We start from the raw sequence: 14,064 nt of genomic DNA on the forward strand, positions 1-14,064 counted from the left end.
TATGTCACCCACATGCCAACTCATCAATTAACGGTGCCAAATGTCAGAGACCAACGGTCTAAAATGGACATAATTTGAGGGACCAATATCACATGTTTTAAATTTCATGGACTAATACCAAATAGGTCCAAATTTGAGGGACCAAAATTTGTATTAATCCTTATAATAATTAGATACATAAAGCTACGCATTGAGCTAATTAATTTGACGTTTTAACTAGTTGTAAGCATATTAATATGACTAGATTTTTAAACAATTGTCATTCCAGAGTAGTAGAGCAAGGAAACGAGTTGAGCCCGTCGAGTTGGCCAGTTTAGCCCTGAAATTATTAGGGCCGGGCTTGAAATTTTTCCCCTCAAATGAAAAAAAAAGCCCTGGAGGACCGAGAGTCGGCCTGTTTAGGCCCTTTTATATTTCTTTTTTGTTTTTTTAAAAATTTTTTATATAATTTAATATTATTAATTTTTTATATTGTTAATAATATTTCAAATATTTAGTTATTATTATCATTTTAAAATTAAATTTTACATAATGATTTGATTTATTTAGTTTTAGGCAATAAGTTATCCAATTAAATTTTTAAAAAATGGGTTAATTGACTTTAATAATAATTTGATTTATATTATATGCGTTGATATTTTTAAACTATATATATATATATATTTGAATAGAGTATTTTTATACTTATATAACTTGTGATTCTATAATTTGAATTATAAATTCACGAGTTTTAACAACAATATTTCTCACATTAAAGTAAAATAATAGCTAGATTACAAAATTTAAAAGTAAATTCCTACAAAGAAGAAAATTTTGATATTTCTGTTACGAAAGAAAATCATACTTATGAAGAAGAGTAATTGATTACGGTGATGATGAAGTTTCAAAAGATTAATGATAGTGTTTATTTATTGCACAATTGCACTATAAATAAACTTTTGGAATGTTGTTATCTTGTTAATGAATATTTTAATGTTCTTGGATGTTAATGGATATTTATATATGATGATATTTTGTATTTATGACTTAATTTTATTCATATTTATATCTTTTATTAACAATTTCATTGGTTTTTTTATTTTTGTATAAAAAATATGAGAAATATTAAGAATTTTTTTTTTTAAATTGGTCAAAAGCTCGCGGGTTGGTCCTAAGCTCTGTAACTTAAGGGCCAAACCTAGTAAATTAGAGTATTTTTGAAATTTCAATCTTAGAGGGCTGGCTCTTTTAAACCCGCCAGTCCTGAAGGATCAGCCATGATTCTCACCTCTATTTAGGGGTGGAAACAGGCCTGGCCAGGCCTGTGGCCCTGGTTGTGAAAGGCCTTTTAATCGGCCTGAGCCTGGCCTGTAGCCTGTTAAGAGCCTTTTTTTTTTAAACAAATTTTAAACACACATAAATTAATTCAAAATTACAATAATTCAACTAATTGATCTAAAATACAAACAAAAAATATGAAATTATCAAATTAACACAATTTGTAAAACATATCCTTATGTCCAAAAAAAATATCTAATATGAAAAATTATTAGAAAACATAATTTCATTTTGATATAAAAATATCACTTCATCCCATCTCTAGTATAAAAATTAGTTGATGACTAGATCTAATTTAAAATATGAAACATCCTTAATTCCTTTTATATTTAAATTTATCATTATTCAAACTAATTTACTAACAAAATGATATTTGATCATGTTGTTACACATGGTTGTTTAAAAAAAATGTTACAGTTATTATAATTTATTTATTTATTTAAATTAATTAAGTAACTATTATAATAAGAATTAGATTGAGCACACATATATGGTCTAAAACATAATAGGTCAATTCTATTATATATATATATATATATTCTATATAAGATTAATATGAAAAGCATGGATCAAATAAATAAATAATGCTTTTATTTTTTTTAATGCACTTATTTTTCTTTCTCTGTTCAAATATGTGTCATTATACATGCATCAATTATTTTTATTATAGAGAATGGAAATGAAATGAAGCATGCAATAGGCTCTAAATAACACGTTTATGTGAATGGAGTTTTCTTAATTAACCAATCAGAATAGCAGATTCCCTCCTATCAATTTGTAATTTTAACATAAAAAAAAAGAAGATAACAAGCCCAGGCGGCCTGACAGGCCTAACAGGCTTACTATCAAGCTTGAGCCTGGCTGATAAAGTAAACAGGCCTTTTACAGGCCTGAGCCTGGTCTGATATCTAAAGAAACCAGGCCAGGCCAGGCTATTTATAGGCCAGGTCACAAGTCCCTGACAGGCCACTTGGCCTATTTCCATCCCTACCTCTATTCCAAAGGTGAAAGTTTAGAGGTTTGTATAACTTAGCATTACAAAATATTTGTATTAAATTATATGGTGATAATACTTATTCGAAGGTTTAAGTAAGTATAGTTATAGTGTGATAATGATAATATTAAGGTTTTTTTTCTTTTGCCGACGATATATTAATGTTAGTGCTAATGATGTTGATTTTTCTATTAGACGCTAAAAATTAAATTAAAAATATTATTAATAAAAAAAAAATGTCCGCATGTTTCGCAAGAAACAATAATTAATTTCAGTCTCAGAGTAAAATGATAAAACCGTAAATCGCCAGCGGTTGATGCAAGGCAGATAAATAAAGGCTGTACAGGAGTTGTCGTTCGCAAATAATTTCTCTGATTTGCGATCGGAGAAGAGAAGGGCGTTGCGTCTCCGCTGTAGTAGTACAATCCCGATCCTCTCCGATTCGACTCTCACAGGCTCTGATAAATGAACGACGCAGATGTCTCCAAGCAAATCCAGCAGATGGTGAGGTTTATCCGCCAGGAAGCTGAGGAGAAAGCCAACGAGATCGCCGTGTCTGCTGAAGAAGTACCACTCTGTTCTCTTTGCTTTTTTCTTTTAAGGACTTCGATCTTTTTGTTTACTCCTTTGAACTGCCAATTATTGTTTATGTGCAGTTTACTCATTGTGAATCTAGAGTTTGTTGTACGTTTCCCGCTTGTTATCGCCATTGGTTCGATGCTGAAGAGTTGTTCTGTGTCTGTGTAGGAATTCAACATCGAGAAGTTACAGTTGGTTGAAGCTGAGAAAAAGAAGATCAGACAAGAATACGAGCGCAAACAGAAGCAAGTTGAAATTCGGAAAAAGATGTAACTTGCTTTCTATCTCAGTATACCTTGGGCTTTTTCTATTTCCTTCTTTATTCTTGAATTCGAAATTGTCCATCCCTACTTCTTTCGTTGACAATTGTTTAAGCAAGCTGTTAATGATTAATGTTTGATCCATATGGACTGGGACAGAATCAGCAAGATAACATTTTCATCGGTTGGTTTTGATTTTGTCGTTATGTGTGTTTAGTTTCGAGATTCAATTAATTTTGAACTGTTGGTATCTTGGTGTAATTAATTTAAATTCAGGGTATTGCTCTGAAGAGCTCCGGGCCTCGAAAGGACTTTGATTTTTCACCATTAAGACCACCTTGAGATTCTGTCCTTATCCTTATTTCTAAATAGCAGAAAGGGTGTTGATTGAGGTTAATTGATGCATGGGACAATGTTTTATTGCAGTGAGTACTCTATGCAGCTAAATGCTTCTCGCATAAAGGTTCTTCAAGCGCAAGATGATGTGGTAATTCCATGAAGGAAGCTGCAGCGAAGGACCTCTTGAATGTGAGTCATCACCCCAATCCCCATGTGTACAGACAGCTTCTGAAAGATCTCATTGTTCAGGTAAAAATTGTAGACTTTCATATCTTGACCATCACTGTAAATTGTTGTCATTATCATCATCATATCATAATAATAATGATAATGTTATTTGCATTTGTGTCAAGATGCCAGTGTGTGATCATGAGACTATTTTTTGCTTTACTTTGTGACACGCTGTGTCCATGTCATCTTTGAAAAATCATGCCATAGTAAGCTCTGATGTTACTTTCATGGACAACTTGCCGCCTGTAAGTATGTTGGCTTGGATTTTAAAGGAAGTGTTGCCTGTGGCAGAGTTTGCTGAGACTGAAAGAGCCTTCTGTCCTCTTGCGATGTCGGAAAGAAGACCTAAAATTGGTGGAGCATGTGCTGGATTCAGCTGCACAGGAGTATGCTGATAAAGCAAATGTTCACCCACCAGAGATAATTGTTGACAAGCAAGTCTATCTTCCTCCTGCGCCTGGTCATCATAATACTCATGAACCCTACTGGTAATCTTACAGTTGAATCCCACTTAATTTTTTTTGGATTCAAGTCTTATTTGCACATAAACTAAACTATCCTCTGTGCGGGACTTTCATTGTTTTTCATTGGGGTGGTAATATCTTCTGTCCTCTTTGTAATCTTTTGTTTCATTCAGGTTATGTTGAAAAAGCATCAGGTTTAAACTATTTGAAAGTAACCAGGATTCTGGTGTTGTTGTAGTTGTTTCAGTGTGATCCCTTTATTTTGATTCCTTTATAGCTCCGACGATCTAATTGTATTTGTCATTGGCCAGTTCTGGAGGTGTAGTATTGGCTTCTCGAGACGGGAAGATTGTGTTTGAAAATAGCCTTGATGCTCGCCTGGATGTGGGTTTCCGTAAAAAGCTTCCAGAGGTAATATTTTTCCATGAAATGTTAACTTTAAGATCTATTTCAACTTGTTACTGGAAACTTCCTTTATTTATGGCAATTATTAGTGCTGATTATTATCTTTGCCGAAGATGATGACACATTTTCAATTGCTTGTTGTCTGTCATTTTCACCGATTGTTGCCGGCACTCTATCTCTTCCGTCTAAAGAGAGATACCATGACTATCTGACTTCCTTTGGCATGTTTATTATATTTTGTTGTCATTTTATGTTCATGAATCAGAATTGACTACTCTGTTGTGTATCATGTATTAAGAAATCACGTATCTCTTAGGAATTTTTTTCCTGTTTTGGAAGGTATATTTAGTTGATGTGTGGGTCTTGAAGCATTTAATAACACTTGTATGTATCAGATGACATTGTTAACCTCGTCTGCTGTGACCGAGTCCTGATGAAGATTTCTTTTCTGTATTGCAGATCCGCAAGCAGCTCTTTGGACAAGTTGTCGCTTGAAGTCTTTGGTTGTACTGTAGCTGCCCCTTTATTATTTATTTTGAACCAAAAGCATCTGTCGTGCCAGTGCCCATGTATTCTTATAAGCATCATCGACTTCGGTTGTTTTAGATTTGTTCATTTTGGTATGTGGTGGCTAGACACGAATTTCTTGGATTTTCGGTAATAAATCATCGCTTAAGCATAAGTTTCCTTGGTGATTATGTTTGTAAAATGTGTTGAACTTAGCTTTAGTGAGAGCAATAATTATTCTTTTATTATGTAAGTCTGGTAATTTGAGTTGAAAAACATATTTGTTCCTTCGTTATTTATTATACCAGAACGCTGCCATGCTCCCTGCATCTCCCATATTGCTTGACGATATTGCATGTAATTTCCATTAGGAACTCCCCATATTGAAAGTAATAAAGCAATAAGAAGTGATCGAAAAAGTATACATGAGCCTAGCTTTAATATGCCCAGAAGATCTGTGGCTATGCTCAGAATAAATCCACCAAGTTCAAGTGATGGGAAAAGGTTGGAATCTAGATTTGGGTGATTTGGCGAGGATTAGGTAAGGAGGGTGTACTATTCGAGCGGTGTTTTTCTATATAGGGTTGAGAAGCCGCTTTTGGATGCTATGTTGGTTAGTTTGGCAGTGGACCTTGAATTTGCAATAGAAACGGTTTTGCAAAACTAGGCAGGTGAAGAAAAGATGCGAATCAGTACATCCTGGATGCATGCTGCTGCTCTCCTCTCTCTCTCTCTCACACACAACACAAATGTCACTCAGTTATGTTTTAATGTTTTATCTTTGCGGAATTGTTTCAGTATGCAGATATGGTTGGCCAAGATCCCACAAGATCCATTGGCTTAATACCCGGACCTAGTTTGCTCTGCTTTCTCTTTCAAGTTTCAAGACTTGTATCTTTCCCTTTCTATTCCCGAAGTACCTTTCGCGAATTTGCTCTTCAAATTTTGTCTCCTTGGATATTCATAACTTGGGAAGCTTCAACACTCTTATCTCGGCCTTTGGTTTCTTCTAAAAGGGAGTGAGAGATTTAACTGTGAGGCTGCCGGCTGGGTGAGATTTTGAGATGTGTAGTCTGCAAGACTGCAATTGCATGTGGGTTTTCTCTTTTGGCTCCACCACCTGACCTGAAGGCTGAAGGAGCTGTTTTCTAGTAATCATTTTGTATTGTATTTGTATTTTCTTTTATCTTTGAGGATAAAAGCGTTAATTTGTATTTAATTTTTTATGCCATGATTAGGTGGCATAATAAAATAAATCATATTTTTTATAATTCAAAATGTTTCTCCTTTTCTTTTCTCTTCTTGTATATTTTAATGAATACAATAAATAAAATGTGCATTTTCAATTGTAAACAATCCGAAATCGAAAAATAAAATTGACCACAATTTCTTGCAAACTACATACTATTTCTAGTCTTTAATATAATAACTAGTTCAACATTTAATTTAGTTGCAAATACATTACTTTGTCTCTCATATTTATCTATTTTTTCTAAAATAATTTTTATAATAATTGTATATTTTAAAAATTCGATCAATTGGTAGTTTTAACTAATATACATGATTAGTAATGATACTCTAAGAAAGATAACGTTTATATTAAAAATAAAAACTAATTAGAAAACTTTATTAATCTAACAAGTTCTTATATTATGTTAAGAAAGGGAGGTGGTGGTATTAGTTTATTTAAAGGGCATCTTTAAAAAAAAAAGGCTTAATATAAATTTTTATTGGTAATTTTATAATATGAACGAAATTAAATTTAATTTTAAGAATATTTTACATATGTTTTTCAAGACTACCTTTTCCCCACAAATCTCCCTCCTCCCAAACTTGAATCCTGGATCTGTCCTTGTTTCAGGCTACTGATTATCCGGAGTTTACGGCACTAATAACAATCAACCACGGAACCACATTTTTGCACTTAATCATTTGCTCATTTTGGCCAAAACAGAGAGCAGATTCTTAATTGCCCAGAAAAGCAAATCAAGTTATGCGGTTACAAGAAGAAAAATTAGCTCTGTGACAGTTTAAAAAAGAAAAAAACGCAAAGAACTAGGGAACATTGCACTCAAGAACTGGTTGAGTTCTAGTCACAGCTGCTGATGGCATTTTGCTAGTTCCCACCCACCTACTCTGAAGAACCAAATCTTCATCGGCCTGTCTCTCCATAGCCCTAATCCTCTTAGCCTTCAAAAGCCTCATCGATGAAATTCCCACATAAGTCATCACCCAAATCAAAACCAAGAATCCAACCACAGAACCAATCACCCACAAATACCATCGTCGCCGTTTTCTCTCCAATGGAACAACAATTGTGAAGTGACCCTCCTCTCTGGAGTGACACACATTCTGGTTCATCATCTCACTAATATAAAATGTTCCATTGGCACTGAAAGTTACACATCTTGCCCTCGACTTCACGCCAGCCAAGAAAGTAGTATTTGGGAACTGAACAGATATGGGTTGCCCCGTGGTGGTGAGAGTCAGATTTCTGATACTTAAATCTGAAACATTAGAGGCATCAAAAGCGACGAAACCCACCCAGAAGTGACGAGTGAGTAACCTGGCAAATTGTAGTAATGAGAGGACCAATTGCCTAAGTTTTGATACACAATGGCCAATCTTCTGACGTGGGGAATGGTGATGGTCTTTGGTGGGATTTGAAAGTAGCTGAAATTAGCTCCTCTCTTCCACAGTCTTCGGCTCCGAAGACGAACCACTGAAACATCCATACCTGACAGATTCTGGGGAAGCATAGCATCGTATAGAGCACCCGTATGAGGCCGGTGCTTGAGCACCGTTCTGTAAGCATATTCTTGAACAAAAGAGTTCAACGATTGCGTGGCAGATTCCGCCGAGCTGTGTGCAAGAGAACAGAAAAGCAAATTGAGGGCCGAGGAGACGAACAAATGCCAGCTCATGTTGGATCCCATTAAACTCCAAACTTAAAGAAGAATGTGGAAGGGTTGAATCAGAAGGTCAAGTTTTGTTGATTGTGAAAAAAGCAGTAATGGAGGGTCTTTATTTGTTATGATTCCAATGATGCAAACTTTCAACAAAGAAGGAAGCATGCTTGGGATTGGGACCCAACAGAAGGACCAAAAAGTCGCAATTGACTTAGGCATTGTGATGATCAGTGATGACTGGAAGGGACTTAATCGCTTGCTTGGTGTGTGGAAGTGAGAGAGAATCTCTCTCGTTACGATGCAAGGAGATACTTTTCAGATCCTAAGTGGGAAGCAATTAAGCAAATGGAAGAGATCAGATCATGGCGATGATGATGAATCCAACTCAACGACTGCAAAGAAAACAAGACAGAATAAATGGGACGGCGAGGGAAGGGAGAGGCATGTAGGCCCGGCCCATTCCATGAGCAACCTCCGACAAGCAGAACAAAGTGAAGAAAAAAGTTGTACTGACCATTGAGTCATTTTTACGGACCCCGGGGGAAGGGTGTTGGGGTTTCTCCTCGCTTTTGCCTTGACAGCTCAACAAAATGCGGAGTGCCCAGAGAAAGCCCAGTGGGTCGAGAAAGTGGGCAAGGGTGTTGGGCTTAGAGTTCTGGATATTGCTAGTTCCCATTACCATGATGAAATCATAGAAATAACCACTAACAGGATTAAGTCAAGTAAAAAAGATTAGTCTCTCACAACATGACAAATCAAGATCCTAGTTAGTAGAGATGTTCATATTTAATGTCTAATAGTATCTTGAATAGGGTTACTTTCAATGAGAAGATCCTTATGCTTTGGCCAAAAAAATAATAATAATAGAAATGACCTAAACTATTAATAAGAATTGGTTCAGATTGTAAAGAGTCGACTCATAACCCACAACGTATTGAGTTTGAATTTTGCTGTTAATGTAAGAACCTTATTGGTAGATAATTTGTAAGTACTATGTAAATACTCTTTAATAAATCAAAGTATAAAATAAATTGACCAGATAGTTTGTTGTTTTGTTTCCGTTTTGCTGCTTTAATTTCACTGTTTACCCCCCCCCCCCCAAAAAAACTAACAAGATATAGGATTTTACATTATAAATTTTGTGCATTGCAAGAAACTTGATAAGCAAATCACATATTTCATAGGTTGTAAATAGTACGATAGGTTATAAACTTTTTATATAAATATACTTTGCTACGTATAATTGGGGAAATTATTTTGCACAAGGTACAAAACCTCTTTTGGTAATATGGCTGCATTGGACCTATTTGGATAACATAAAAAACCATGGTTTTAGGACTCAAAATTATATTAGTTTTGGGTCCCAGATTTGTCAAGCAGATGGAAAAATTAACAAACCGTGATTTTGGGCTCAAAACCATGATTTCAGAGGAAGTGAATCCATTCTGCTCTTGACTCAAATTGGAGAGTATGATTGTTCCTATTAGAGTAGATCTTAACAATAATATGATTTAACACTCTTCAATTATTTTTTTATAAATATATTTAATTTTATATTTTATAAATATATATACACATATTAATTATTTATTAATTACATTATCTTATATATTATTATTTATATTGGTAAAAAAATATATTATTAACAATTTATTCCTTCGAATTAAATATATTATAAAATATATTTTTATATTATTATCATATTAACTTATACTTTTTTTGGTAATTTATACATATAAAAAGTGTTTCTGATAAAACTATCCAAACACTCTCATTTTATCAAAATCACTTTTTTATAAAATCTATTCTCCTAAAAATCTATTCTCCAGAAGCTATTCTCCAAATCATGATTTGGTTTCATCCAAACACCTTCTTAGGGGGTGTTTGGCTAACCACAGAAATGCTTTTCAGAAACACTTTTCCGTAAATCGAAACAAATTCCTCTATATATTTACTTCGTATATCGTAAAAGTACTTCTGAAATTATGGTTTTTGAGAAAAATTCATCTATAAGGTATTTGGATTACTGAAAAAGTATTTTTGTAAATCAAGACAAATTTCTTCACATATTTACTCGTATACCCTAAAAATACTTTTACTTTTAAACACCATATTTTTTTTCAAAATCACTTTTGAATTTGAAATCATGATTTGAATAAGAGTAACCAAACACCATAATTTTTTTACAAAATCACTTCTTATTTGAAAACCATGGTTTTTCATAAAGTAAATTTTCTTTTTGCTTTTGAAGGTATAAAACCATGCTTTGAGATATAAAAATACATATACATATCAATTACTGTTTTTGATATTTAATATAAAAGCTAGATAACTAATTTGTCAATATTAAAAAAATAGTTAAATTATTTATTTATAATAAATACGTGTTACGTTCTCTAAAATACTTGTTAATGATGTGCATTGGTTTTATTATTTGATAAAAACTTTAATATGTGCAAATTAACACAAGGATTACTTTTAAAAAAATGAATAAACATGTAAGATAAGGTAAATTGATGCTTTATATTCAAATTAAATTGAACACCCAATTAGCTCTTATACTAAAGATCGGAGATAATATTAGTTAATTATATTTTTTCATATATCATTTATCATTTACAAATTTATTATTTCAAACAAAAAAATAAATTAAAATCTATCTTTCATCTAATTATCATAACCATCCAACCATTCTTACTTTATGAAAATCATTTTTTTCAAAATTTATTCTCAAAATTTATTCTTCTAAAATCTGTTTATAAAATTTATTTTTTTCAAAACATATGATTTGGTTTCACCCTAACACTCTTTTTATACAAAATGAATTGGGTGGATCACGTGAGGATAAAGCTTCATAAAAATGACAATATTATATTGATTGATATTAATTAGTTTTATATGAGCGTGTTGTTCCTTGCTATTTTTTTATTACAAAAGAAATTGCCAGATCTGAGTGATGAGGCTGCGGAGGGTTATGAATGTTGGGGTGATTAAAGCAAAAGGTTAGATTCTGACTTGACAAGGGACACTGAACAAGCCAAAAGGGAAGATCATATCATGTTCCAGTGACTTCTGAGTCGTTTGTCCTTGCTTTGTGATTCTTTTCACATGCTACTTCTTTTTAATTTTAATAAAAAAATTAATTTAATTTTTATTTGTATTTTAAATATAACATTTTAATCCATTTTACTTTTTATATTTATCTATCTTTTTTAAAATAGTCTTTATAGAGATGATAATTTTATCTAACACATTTAATTAGGAGAAAATCCTAAAAAAACTCTTAGAATATAAGGAATTTCAGATTGAGTTTTGGAATTATGTAAATAACAGAAATGGTCAATGACTCAATCTGTCATTTGTAAAATCAAAAAGAATTGACAACTTTACCCTTATTTGTATTTATTCAATGATTTAAGGAATCATTATAAAGGTTTAGGTATTATCTAAATTCATGTAGAAAATAACTACTCAATTTTTCATAGTCAGGTGCCTTGTTATTAACTATAACTAATCATGTAATCACCAAAACAATATAAATGTTATCTCAATTCGTGTAGATAATAACTACTCACTTTTTCATAGTCAGGTACCTTATTCTTAACTACAACTAATCATGCAATCAATAAAACAGTGTAAGTGTTACCTAGATTCATTTAGAAAATAATTACTCGCTTTTGCTTAGCCAGGACAAAATTGGCAATTCCTTTTAATTTTACAAATGACAGATTGGGTCATCGGCCCTTTCTGTCATTTGCACAATTTCAGAATCCAAGCAGGAATTTCGTATATTCTAAGGGTTTTTTTTATATTTTTTCTTTAATTAATAAGGATATTTAAAGAAAATAATACTATTTATTAAAAATAATTAACTTAATTAATTTTTATTATTTACTTAAATTAGTTAATAAGTTTTTTTTATTAAGTACTGGAAGCAGGATTAAATAATCAAGGAGACCTGGATGATTCGACGCCTTACGTGAGGTCTTGAATTTTTTTGAAAAAAAAAAAAACTGAATACAAACCAGTGACCAGGGGAAACAAAGGTCAAAAGAAACTGCACACAAACTCTTTTTTTCTCGTCCTATTTAGTCACTACCAAGTAAACTAAAATCCACCATCATACGTAGAAAAATTAGCATTACCTTTATGAAACTCTCAACAAATAATGAAAAATAAATTCACGCTGATTGATCCGAATCAAAGTTTTGCGGTTAGAATGCCTCCCTCAAGAAATCCCTTTTTTAACTAGATTGCTCATTTTGTAATCTGGTTGATACAACTTTAAACCAAACATCAATGAGTAATAAGCTACTGGTAATATCAAGTAACAAATAAAGCTCGTTTAAAGAATTAATTTTTAATTCTAAAATTTTATTTAAACAGAGTACATAATAAAATATTTATGAAAAAGATAAAATATTTCTAAACTAATCAAATATTAATCTTGGATGCCATCAGATAAAAGTGCATGTAGTAGAACCTGTAAAAACTATTCTCTCTTGTCATTTATTCGAATCATTGTAGATAGAGAAGTGGTGAAAAGGGGAGAATAAGGGAATATATAGTTTATGCATATGCCTTGTCCCTGAAAAGCAGTGACTGTGACTTTCTTTAAACTTGATTAACCTTCAATTGGTGATAACTTTGAATAATTATCGCTCTCGAAACTCATGGGAATTTAAGAGATAGAATTGGACAACTATTCATGATTTGTCCAACTTCTATATATAAAATAAACATAGAGATTTATACCACAAGCAGTGCAACTTCCCTTTTTTTTTTTTTCTTTTTCCCCTTTCTTTAGTGGGACATATACTTTCTGTATGCTGTACTGAATATTGATCATGCGCATGACTTGTCGGCAATAAGTTCCTCCAAATAGTATATAAATAAATTAAAAAAAAACCTATATATCAAGTTCATAATATAATGTGTCGTGTTAGTTTATTTGCACAAAATTAACATTCAAGTTAAAATAATTTTTATTTATTTTTGGCTTTTAGTTTTTCTTTTCAGTGTGAAAAATATATCATGTAAATAAAATTATTATTTCAAATTGACTCTTCTATATAAGCTCATCTAAACATAAATTACATTACACTAATTAATTTTTTTTCTCAACTTTAATTTATAAAAATTAGTTACGACAACAGTAGTTCTACAAATATTAATACAGACAACCCTGTATTTGTAACTCAACAAAATGATCCCGTTACCATCTATGTATCTAGTTTGGGGAAAAGGGAGCGAGAGTTTGTTGATTCGTTCCCTTCAAGGCTACAGCAAGTTAAATGCTCCTTTCTAAAAGAGCATGTGCATGTAACAGAGAAACACAGAGGCCATTAAGGCACAAAGTCATTTCAGGGATCTAAGCAAATATCTCCCCAAGTGGATGTTTTTATACATACATACATATATGTATATAATAATTGAAAGGTGGGAAAATTGCCCTACTATGGCATTGCATTGCTCCTGTTTTTTCTGCTCCCTCTTCACATTGTCATCTCATGTTGCAGACACGAATCTCTGGCTCAGTATATATGTTGTAACTCTTCTTTTTCATTAGCTGTCCTAATATATACGTAGTGTCTCCAATCAAGAATCCAAAGCGAACTGTTGAAGTTTAGTTATAATAGAATAGATAGGTGGACAAGTAATACCTATTATTGTAGTCTGTAGAGAGTACATTTCGAGAGAGATGATGAGAAAAAATAACACAATATATCTTAGACCTAATTAATTATAAGACGTGAAACTCGTATGTTCACCTATGTATTTTATGTCGCTTTGCTCTCTTAGTATATTCTTCATATTCGGCTTATGAGTAAAGAAGAAGCAAAATGGAGCGATATCCATAGAGGCGTTTTGGACTGATGGAATTGAAATGCCGCTCACTATTCAGAATGCGTGTGGCAAATTAAAGCCAAAAGCCAAAGACACGAGTCCTTTATTGGCTCTCTGATTCCACTTTCTCATTTGCCATCCTGCTACATCTCTGCCTTGATATGACCCTCCATCGATATCTAGTCACACCTCGAATCTTTTGTCATCATTTT

General features: G+C 32.5%; 1 pseudogene; it reads left to right on the plus strand.

Moving 5' to 3' along the window:
* Window positions 1-2,643: 2,643 nt before the first annotated feature.
* Window positions 2,644-5,284, plus strand: LOC114743875 (V-type proton ATPase subunit E-like; annotated as a pseudogene).
* Window positions 5,285-14,064: the final 8,780 nt, after the last annotated feature.

Source organism: Neltuma alba, unplaced genomic scaffold, assembly GCF_004799145.2.
Source record: "Neltuma alba isolate B1F8T4 unplaced genomic scaffold, ASM479914v2 tig00004159_pilon, whole genome shotgun sequence".
Lineage (NCBI taxonomy): Eukaryota > Viridiplantae > Streptophyta > Magnoliopsida > Fabales > Fabaceae > Neltuma > Neltuma alba.